At 51.1% G+C, this 10,281-nt stretch overlaps 1 protein-coding gene across 4 annotated transcripts in view; it reads right to left on the reverse strand.

Moving 5' to 3' along the window:
- Positions 1–9,985, reverse strand: part of LOC139057616 (NLR family CARD domain-containing protein 3-like) — a 132,322-nt gene extending 122,337 nt beyond the window's left edge. The window contains exon 1 of one of the 4 annotated variants that reach the window (XR_011512941.1): positions 9,809–9,978. The gene's annotated coding sequence lies outside the window, so the exon portion shown is untranslated. Of the gene's footprint in view, positions 1–9,808 lie in introns of all 4 variants that reach the window. The other 3 variants (XM_070536155.1, XM_070536154.1, XM_070536153.1) reach the window with 3 other exon arrangements.
- Between the last annotated feature and the right edge of the window lie 296 nt (positions 9,986–10,281).

The raw sequence follows: 10,281 nt of genomic DNA on the forward strand, positions 1-10,281 counted from the left end.
AGCGCGGGACGCGTCTGCATGTATCCGAAGTTTCTGGAAAGTTATCGATGCTTCTGTCCGCTGTCTGTTGTCGCCGAACCTTGTATTATCTGATTTCGTCACGTGACGCGAATGGTGTAGAACTTTGTGGAAGGCACGCGGGTCCGAACGATTTGACTGGAATATTCGACAACTGCTGTATAAAAGCCGACGCGCTTGACCCGCAGATCAGATTTTCCGACGATCGCCGACCATGTTCGCCGCTGTCGTTGTGCTATAAGTGTAGCCTGTTTTGTGGGCACAGGTTCGCCCAATAAAAGCTAGTTTTCTATTCCACCGTACTGCTTCTTTCTTCACCGTCACTACCACGTAACATCTGGTGGAGGTGCTTTTCGTTCATGTACGGGACGCCCCCGACAACCCGTGATCCCAGCCCAGACCGCAAACAGAATACCAACGTAGTTCCGGACCACCGAGCAAGCCGCCGTCTTCAACAGCTGCCCCCGGAGCACGGACTTCTACCTGAGAAGACCAAGAAGATTGTGGCCAAGGCAACCCCAATGGCAGCCCCAGCGTCCCCTATCGTGCTGCAGCAGCCCAGGGAACCACCGACGTTCCGCGGTTCCACATTTGAGGACCCGGAAACCTGGCTGGAAACCTATAAGAGGGTCGCTACGTTTAACAACTGGGCAAGCGACGACAAGCTACGACATGTCTATTTCGCATTGGAGGACGCCGCCAAGACGTGGTTCGAGAATCGAGAAGCCACCTTGACGACGTGGGACCTCTTCCGAAGCGGCTTCCTGCAAACATTTCAAAGCGTCGTGCGAAAAGAGCGAGCCCAAGCTCTACTGGAGACAAGAGTGCAGCTGCCGAATGAGACGATCGCGATCTTCACTGAGGAAATGAGCCGTCTGTTCCGCCACGCCGACCCCGAGATGTCCGAGGAGAAGAAGGTACGTCTACTGATGCGTGGTGTAAAAGAGGAACTTTTCGCCGGTATGGTAAGAAGCCCACCGAAAACCGTCGACGAGTTTTTTCGTGAGGCGACGAGCATCGAGAAGACACTAGAATTGCGGAACCGGCAATTCGACCGACGCACCAAGCCAGCAAGCTACTCCGGAATTCAATCACTGGCTCCGGACGATCTATGCGAGACCATCAGGGCCATTGTGCGCGAAGAACTGCGCAAGGTCTTGCCATCGTCGCAGCCTCAAGTGGCCTCGTTCGCCGACATCGTGAAAGAAGAGGTGCACCGATCGCTAGGAGTTCCTGAGCTGCAACCACAATTACCGCAGCCCCAGCCTGAAGCGATGACATACGCCGCCGTCGCACGCCGTCCAGGTCCCCCTCCGCGACAACGCCAGTGCCCTGCAACGACGCAGTTCCTTCGTCCGCCGCCGTCACCGCCAGCACGACCACCCGTCACCCAGCGCACCTACGCGAGGAAGACGGACATTTGGCGAGCCCCCAACCACCGCCCGCTCTGCTATCACTGCGGAGAAGCCGGCTATGTGTACCGCCGATTCCCATACCGTGACTTGGGACTGAGAGGGTTCGCCGTCAACGCGCCGCGTCCACAGCTTGGGGAACGCCCACGTGAAATCGCCGATTACCTAGCCGCCACTCAGTGGAACTCTCGACGACGGTCCCGTTCGTCGTCACCAGGCCGCTACCTGTCACCGCAGCGCCGACCATACACTGGCCCAGCCCGGGGCCGGTCAGCGAGCCCATATCCGGAAAACTAAAAGCGGCAACCGATGGAGGTGCGGTTGCTGTTCGTCGAACTGACGAAGATCCTCCGCCGCCGACGAAGACGACGAAGAAACCATCTCGACGACCTAATGACGACACGCCGCCGTTCCGACGAAGTCAGGAAGCCAAGACTACACCAACGAAAGACGGCTTGACGACGCGACGTTCCAGCTTCAGTTCAACACGACGCAGCCGTGATCCGACGCCAAGACCTAACTGCAACGCCAGACAAAGAACCACCGACCTCGACGTGCTTCTCGACGGCCATGCTGTTACCGCCTTAGTGGACACAGGGGCTGATAATTCCGTCATGAGTGGACACATCGCCGCCCAGTTGAAGAAGGTTAAGACTGCATGGGAAGGCCCTCAAATTCGCACCGCTGGAGGACACCTGATTACGCCGACTGGAATCTGCACGGCAAGAATAACCATTCACGAACGGACTTACCCTGCCACCTTCGTTATCCTCCAACAGTGTTCACGAGACGTCATTCTCAGTATGGACTTCCTGAACCAACACGGCGCTATCATCGACCTGAAGTCGAAGTCTATAACGCTGTCGGAAGATAAAGCAATACCGCCGGAGAGCCCTCGTAGTCACCACGCCTTGAGTGTGCTCGAAGATCAAGTGAGCCTCCCGCCTCGCTCCAGCATTGTTATTTCGCTCGCCACTGAAATACCCGCTGACGTAGAAGGTGTCATCGAAGGCGACCAACGTCTACTGCTAGACCGTGAAATTTGCGTCGCAAGAGGGATCGCTCGACTGCACGGAGGGAAAACTGAAGTGTTGCTGACAAACTTCAGCCAGGAGTTCAAGCACATCAACAAAGGCATGACGATCGCGTACATCGAGGAAATTCTGGAAACCAGTAATGTGTTTGTCCTCTCGGATCCCGCCGCATCTACCCTGACGACCATGGTTCCCGATCCAGACTACGACATTAATCCATGTCTCCCAGTGATTAAGCAACAGCAGCCCAGAAGTCTGCTCCGACGATACAAAGGCTGCTTTTCGACGTCATCGAGGATTCGACAAACACCAGTCGCCAACCATCGCATAATCACCGAGGAGTACGCTCGACCACTCCGCCAAAGCCCTTACCGAGTTTCGTCGCGAGAACGCGAAGCTATAAGAGAACAAGTCGACGAAATGCTGCGCGACGACATCATCCAGCCGTCGAAAAGCCCGTGGGCATCCCCTGTTGTCCTGATGAAGAAAAAGGACGGAACCCTACGTTTCTGCGTCGATTATCGTCGTCTGAACAAGATCACGAAGAAGGACGTATACCCCCTTCCACGGATCGACGACGCATTGGATCGGCTCTGCAACGCTAAGTACTTCTCCTCGATAGACCTCAAGTCTCGCTATTGGCAAATAGAAGTCCGCGAAAAAGATCGCGAAAAGACCGCCTTCATCGCCTCAGATGGCCTCTACGAGTTCAAGGTTATGCCATTTGGACTGTGCTCGGCGCCTGCAACATCCAAGCGCGTGATGGACCCGGTTTTAGCGGGATTGAAATGGCAGACCTGCCTCGTTTACTTGGATGACGTCGTTGTATTCGCCGGAAATTTCGACGATCACCTTAGGCGGCTTGCCACAGTACTAGAGGCCATCAAGTCATCAGGGCTCACTCTGAAGCCAGAAAAATGCCGCTTCGCTTACGATGAGCTTCTGTTCCTAGGCCACGTCATCAGTAAATCCGGAGTACGCCCCGACCCCCAGAAAACAGCTGCCATCGCAAAGTTCCCGCAGCCCACCGACAAGAAGGCAGTGCGTAGATTCCTTGGCATGTGTGCCTACTGCAGGCGCTTTGTCAAGGACTTTTCACGCATCGCCGAGCCGTTCACATGTCTAACTAAATGTGATGTTGAGTTCAAGTGGGAAACGCCGCAGGCCGACGCATTTGAAGGACTCAAACGACGCATGCAGTCGCCGCCGGTACTTGCGCACTTCGACGAGTACCTCGATACAGAAATCCATACTGACGCCAGTAGCCTAGGCCTCGGTGCCGTTCTAGTCCAGAGGAAAAATGGAGTCGAACAGGTGATATCTTACGCTAGCCGGTGGCTGTCAAAAGCGGAAGGCAACTATTCTACGACCGAAAAGGAATGCCTCGCCATCGTTTGGGCTACAGCTAAATTTCGCCCTTATCTTTATGGCAGGCCATTCAAAGTCGTCAGTGACCATCACGGGTTGTGTTGGCTAGCGAGTATAAAGGATCCTTCAGGACGGCTGGCTCGGTGGAGCCTCAGACTACAAGAATACGACATCACTGTCACCTACAAGTCCGGACGAAAACACTCCGATGCCGATTGCCTATCACGCGCCCCCATTGACCCGCCGCCGCAAGATGACGAAGATGACGACGCCTTCCTTGGAATGATAAGCGCGGAAGACTTCGCTGAACAGCAACGGGCAGACCCGGAGCTAAAAGGCCTCGTGGAATATTTGGAAGGGCACACCGACGTTGTCCCCAGGGCATTTAAGCGCCGATTATCTTCCTTCACGCTTGAAAACAATCTACTCGTGAAGAACTTTTCACCTGTCCGCGCCAACTACCTTCTTGTTGTCCCATCAGGACTTCGTCCAGAAGTATTGCATGCCCTACATGACGATCCGACCACTGGACACCTCGGATTTTCCCGGACACTATCGAGGATACAAGAAAAGTATTATTGGCCGCGCCTGACCGCCGACGTCGCCCGTTATGTCAGAACATGCAGAGGCTGTCAGCGACGCAAGACACCGCCGACAAGGCCAGCCGGATTACTACAGCCAATCGAGCCTCCATGCCCACCATTCCAGCAGATCGGGATGGACTTACTGGGGCCCTTTCCGACATCAACAACCGGAAGTAAGTGGATCGTCGTGGCGACGGACTACCTCACCCGCTTCGCTGAAACTAAAGCACTGCCGAAAGGTAGCGCAGCCGAAGTGGTGAAATTCTTTGTTGAAAACATCCTGCTGCGACATGGCGCCCCAGAAGTCCTCATCACCGACAGAGGAACGGCTTTTACAGCGGAGCTCACCCAAGCCATACTGAAATACAGTAAAACAAGGCACAGGAGGACAACGGCCTACCATCCGCAGACGAATGGTCTTACGGAGCGGCTGAATAAGACCCTCGCCGACATGCTAGCGATGTACGTCGACGTCGAACACAAGACCTGGGATGCCGTCCTGCCGTACGTAACATTCGCTTACAACACGGCGGTGCAAGAAACAACACAGATCACGCCGTTCAAGCTGGTCTACGGCAGGAACCCGACGACGACGCTCGACGCCATGCTGCCGCACGTCACTGACGAGGAGAACGTTGACGTCGCTACCTATCTCCAGCGCGCCGAAGAAGCCCGACAGCTCGCCCACCTGCGAATCAAGAGCCAGCATAGGACCGACAGCCGACACTACAACCTCCGACGACGCTTCGTCGTGTACCAGCCCGGCGACGGTGTTTGGGTATGGACCCCGATACGCCGACGAGGACTCAGTGAGAAACTACTCCGACGCTATTTCGGACCCTACAAGGTCATCCGTCGTATTGGCGCTCTGGACTATGAGGTCGTGCCAGACGGCATTTCGCATTCACAGCGGCGCCGCGCACGATCTGAAGTGGTCCACGCGGTGCGCCTTAAACCCTTTTACAGACGCTGACGAAATTCCTTATTTTTTGTTCTTTTCTTTGCTACGGGTTTTTTTATTTCGCTTGTTTGTAGCATCGGGTCGTTGCTTTTTAAGAGGGGGGTATTGACACGTGTACTTATCTCTATCGGGCGACCCCGTTTCGCTGCCGAACAAATGTTATCGCACAGCGCGGGACGCACCTGCATGTATCCGAAGTTTCTGGAAAGTTATCGATGCTTCTATCCGCTGTCTGTTGTCGCCGAACCTTGTATTATCGGATTTCGTCGCGTGACGCGAATGGTGTAGAACTTTGTGGAAGACCCGGGTGCGAACGATTAGACTGGAACATTCGACGACTGCTGTATAAAAGCCGACGCGCTTGACCCGCAGATCAGATTTTCCGACGATCGCCGACCGTGTTCGCCGCTATCGTTGTACTATAAGTGTAGCCTGTTTTGTGGGCACAGGTTCGCCCAATAAAAGCTAGTTTTGTATTCCACCGTACTGCTTCTTTCTTCACCGTCACTACCACGTGACAGTATTGCGTCAGAATACAGAACGCCTATAGGTTAAAAATATAGAGAAATGAGCACATTTGTTCTAGTTCTATATTATATATTTACCGTATCGTGTAACCTTCGTTGGATATAGAATAAAATAAGTGCGTTAGATCTGCATAATTTTGATGGATGGCAAACATGGTCGTTATGAGCCTTTTGTGCCACTGTTTTGTTGGTTGTGCTGGTAGAGAATAGACGCAAGTGGATAAGATCAGAGGATACTAAGGTTGAACGCTAGAATAGTTGAAATTGCATAACTAATGTTTTCCCAGCGCATTAGACATGAACAACATAATGCATACATACGGCGCTGTGTGTGCATCTTGTCCGTAAATACTGCTCTGGAAATACAGAACATTACAGGAATCAAAGAAGCCCCACTTTAATTATGGATACGTCAACAAAAAACAGGTACATATAACCTGTAGGTGTGTTTTCTGCAATTGGTATCGCACGTTGTCTGCCTCCTAAATTTGACATGGTAAATTAGGTAGGGGTAAATCATCACTTCATTTAGTGCATTCTTGACACGGATATTGCACGAGACTGAGGTCTAGCCTGAGGAACGACGCTGCGTGAAAAAACAATTCACCGACGATTACGGTACTGCCTAACTTGAAATTTGAGCGCAGCTCTATAGTGTTATTTCGCGATATATTGAGGCAGAATTTGAGAGAGACATGTGGTAAAGTCGTCGATCGTATAAAATGGTCTGCGGGTCAAGCGCGTCCATTTTTATACATCACTCGTCGAACGTTCCATTGTAATCGCTCGTGCCGCGTGGCTTCCATAAAGTACTACACAATTGGGGTCGCGCAAACAAGCAGCTTACAAAACAATCGCAAACCATGATAATTGAAAAAAGCGCCAACGAGTTCAAACCGAGCAAACCAAGCAAGCTCGAGCGACAACTGACGCGAGCAGACGATAGTAGGATACTGCACTGGTCCAGCTGAGACCAGTTACGAAGACGCATCGAGCGGTTGAGTGTGAGTGCACATGGCAGTTGCTGGCATCTTTCATATCACACTACGGGTTCTGTTTTTTATCTTTTGCTGCGGTGCTCATTGCAGGAACGTGGGCCTCAGAGCTGGGCTGTAAAGCAAGAGCGCATACATTGCCTCCGAAATTAGTCGACATTCGATATAAAAAAAACGCAGCGGTGCGTAAAGCAACCATGAAAGTCTGCTGCACCGTTCGTTCTAGTGCGCCAAAGTTCTGTGCAAGTCTCCACGATATGCACTGAGGCAATGGAACTAGATAAAGCGGTGGCTTATTGCATAACTCGGAAGCAGAAAAAGATCGCAGTTTCGTCCGAAAGGCAAATAATCGATTGCGATTGCAAATAAGTAGTTTTATCAGCCGTATAAACTTGCAGACAAAGGCAAGCGTACTAAATTAACAAGTATGGTGTCACGCGCTTGAGCAAACATCTCACTCAATCACCGCGGAAATTAGCTGTCGAAACGCTGGCGTGAGGAAACGCGGCAGCAGCAGCGAGCGAAGTGACATTCGTGCTCTATTTCTTTAACGCAAAATGAGCGCCGAGAACACACAGTACGCCCAAAGCTATGAGCCACTGACGCAGATCGCTCTTAAGATACGGCCGCGCGGCCACGTGCACCGCCACATGCGTTGTTGCTGTCGGAAGCGAATGCCGCTTGCTCTCTTTTCCTTCCTCCCGGTCCCTCGCAACGTTGGTTCCCTCGCGCGCGCCGGAAGCCTGCACGCTTCTTCCTGGCTTTACTCTCTTGGTTGAGGAGCAATCGTCGGCTATCCTTGCATGATGTAACTCGCAAATAAGCGTAGTACGCACGGCGACCGTCATCGCTCTGGGACTTCATACGGGACCTCACGGTGACGCCGACTGCGACGGCAGAACGGCGCTTGGAGCTGCTCAATCTGTCTGGCGACAATGCAACCTAAGTGGTGCAACAACGTGCTGCACCGCTTACTGTGCTTCGGCAACCCGACTTCACAGGACGCACACGATGACTTTCGCGGCGATGGGTGCGATTCCGAACGCGTTCTGCGACTGCGCGTTGTGCAGCACTTCGGCAAGGTTCTTTGTCACTGCGAAATCTTCTGATTCGGGGATTAATTTTTAAATGTTCTGAAACTATACCACTGGTCCGCGTCAAGCGCAATGGGGAACAGACCAGAATACGTGTGGTGTCCACATATTACGTCAAGGATTTGATTGCGTCTCAGGCCTTTTGTAAACGATGCCAGAGTACTACGAGCTTCGAGTCACTTCAAATGCAAAGTTTTATTGATCAGTGTTACCTGCGCAAGTCAAAGCAATATAAACTACAGATAACTTATGCATTAGGCACATTGTCTAGGCGGGTAGGAGTCAGACAAAGTGAGAAGTTCATTTGATTGCAGAATGTGAACTGATATCGACGACGTGTGCCAAGTTAAAAAAGGCCCGAGTAGATCTGGATGCTCGGCTCACGACTAAGGTCCGTGAAATGCGGCTGTTTTTTCCTCTATATTTGACGATTTGCTTTTTCCTTAGTCGGCGAGCACAAACCAATGCTTTGTGCGCGAATAAAATAACAAGACCATCACGTCGGGATTATCAAGGCATCCCGGCATCCCAAAAACCAAGGCGAGACAAAAGCGTTTCGCTAAAAAAAGCACGCTGCGATTTTGTTTTTTCAGTGGTTTGCACAGCAGATAGCAGATGTCTACGGACCACGCCAGATCATGCCAAACTAGGGTGACTGGATTGTTTCCTCTTCGCCGCTGCGCAGTCAGTTGGGGACACACATCGAAGAGGCCCTTGCCGCTTTTACTTGGTCGGCTCGACCATCCCCGCCATTACCGCACTCTCTACGCACTGCGACTAGGTCAGAGCTTGTATATGTGACTTTGTATCAAGCTTATTTGTCGAGTTATTGTCAGAGTAATATATTATATAGCAACAACTGGCAAACTCACGAATGCCAGCATTTTCCAACACTGCATCTCCCTCCTGAATATCCTGCGAGGGTCTCTTAGGGGTTTAATAAGTCCTGATAAGTGTTATCAGCCTGGCAGCATGTGGGTGGTATGAGCAATACCATTTCCATTGATACTGCTTTTAAGAGAGAAACGCGTCACCATGGTTGTCGAAGAATTCGTCGCGTAATCAAGAGAAATACAAAATAAATATGACAACAAGAGGCATTTGCAGCCTAGCTTCTCTCGACGACTGCTGGTGCACCAGAATTTTCGCGGAGAGGCCGCTTCACGTGTACGCTCACATGGTCACTAAATTTTTGCGGTACACTGCACATAAACCGAGCCGAAAAACTAAGGCACGTAAAAACTGTCATATAAGTCCCGCAATGAGAATGCTTTGTTTCATCTCGTACACTCTGAACTCTGTTACTGGCTGCTGGCCCTAATTGCGCCTGACAGAGCAGCCGTAACGGTAACAGACAAATCGCTACGGCATTCATTACGGGGGTGATACCTGTAGCAGACGCGAAAAATTTATTTCGGACGTTTTGTGCAAGCACCATAGGCAGCGTTCTCAGCTAAAAAAAAGCCCATTATATTCGCTTGCTGGATGTCGATAGGTTCTCGCGGGGCAAGTTGCTGTGCCGTACTTTACCAAGACGTCCAGTTCATTTTACGTAACAGTTAGATAGTCATTTGTACCAAATATAAATAAATGGGTCTCACTATGGATGTAAACATGACTTCGGCTGCCCTTCGGCTAAAACCGTCCCTCTATTTTTCTTGACAAAGAAAGAAGACCGCTTTCGCTACGCATGTTATGCATCAAACCAAGAAAGATAACATATACTTTAGCATACTTGCAACAAAGCAAGCGCCCACAGAAAAAGTCCAGCGGATATTCTGTCTGCTTCTCAGAAATACTAGAAAATTGGCTCACCTCATGAGGATGATGAGAGCGCGAATTTCTTGACACGTCGTGCCGAGAATCCGCGCCAGACCTTGCGTGGCTATCCAATGCGGCCGGACGACGAAGCACCACTCTACAATCGCAGCGCTATTCAAGACTAAAATAACCGCAAACACCCATCGGCCTAAGGGAATGCCGCTAGTCTTGGATTGAACTGGCTTTCTAAGTTCCAGTGGCCGCTAACAAAAAGATTTGCGTGACATTCATGTTCGGGTGTTTCTTGTTGTCAAAATCACAAACATAAGTCGTATTGCTGCTGTAAAGCTGTTAGCGTGTTACGTAGTAGTATTATTACTTGTCTATACTAAAATAACCATATGCTTGAGGACCTTGATAATCCTGCTAAAACACTATGAATTGGCGGGATCAGCAGAGGCTCTGTTGTCGACACGTGTTGAAAAACACTTTTTTTGCGCTTTCTACAAGATCACGAAACGTGACGT

The sequence above is a fragment of the Dermacentor albipictus genome, chromosome 3 (genome assembly GCF_038994185.2).
Source record: "Dermacentor albipictus isolate Rhodes 1998 colony chromosome 3, USDA_Dalb.pri_finalv2, whole genome shotgun sequence".
NCBI lineage: Eukaryota > Metazoa > Arthropoda > Arachnida > Ixodida > Ixodidae > Dermacentor > Dermacentor albipictus.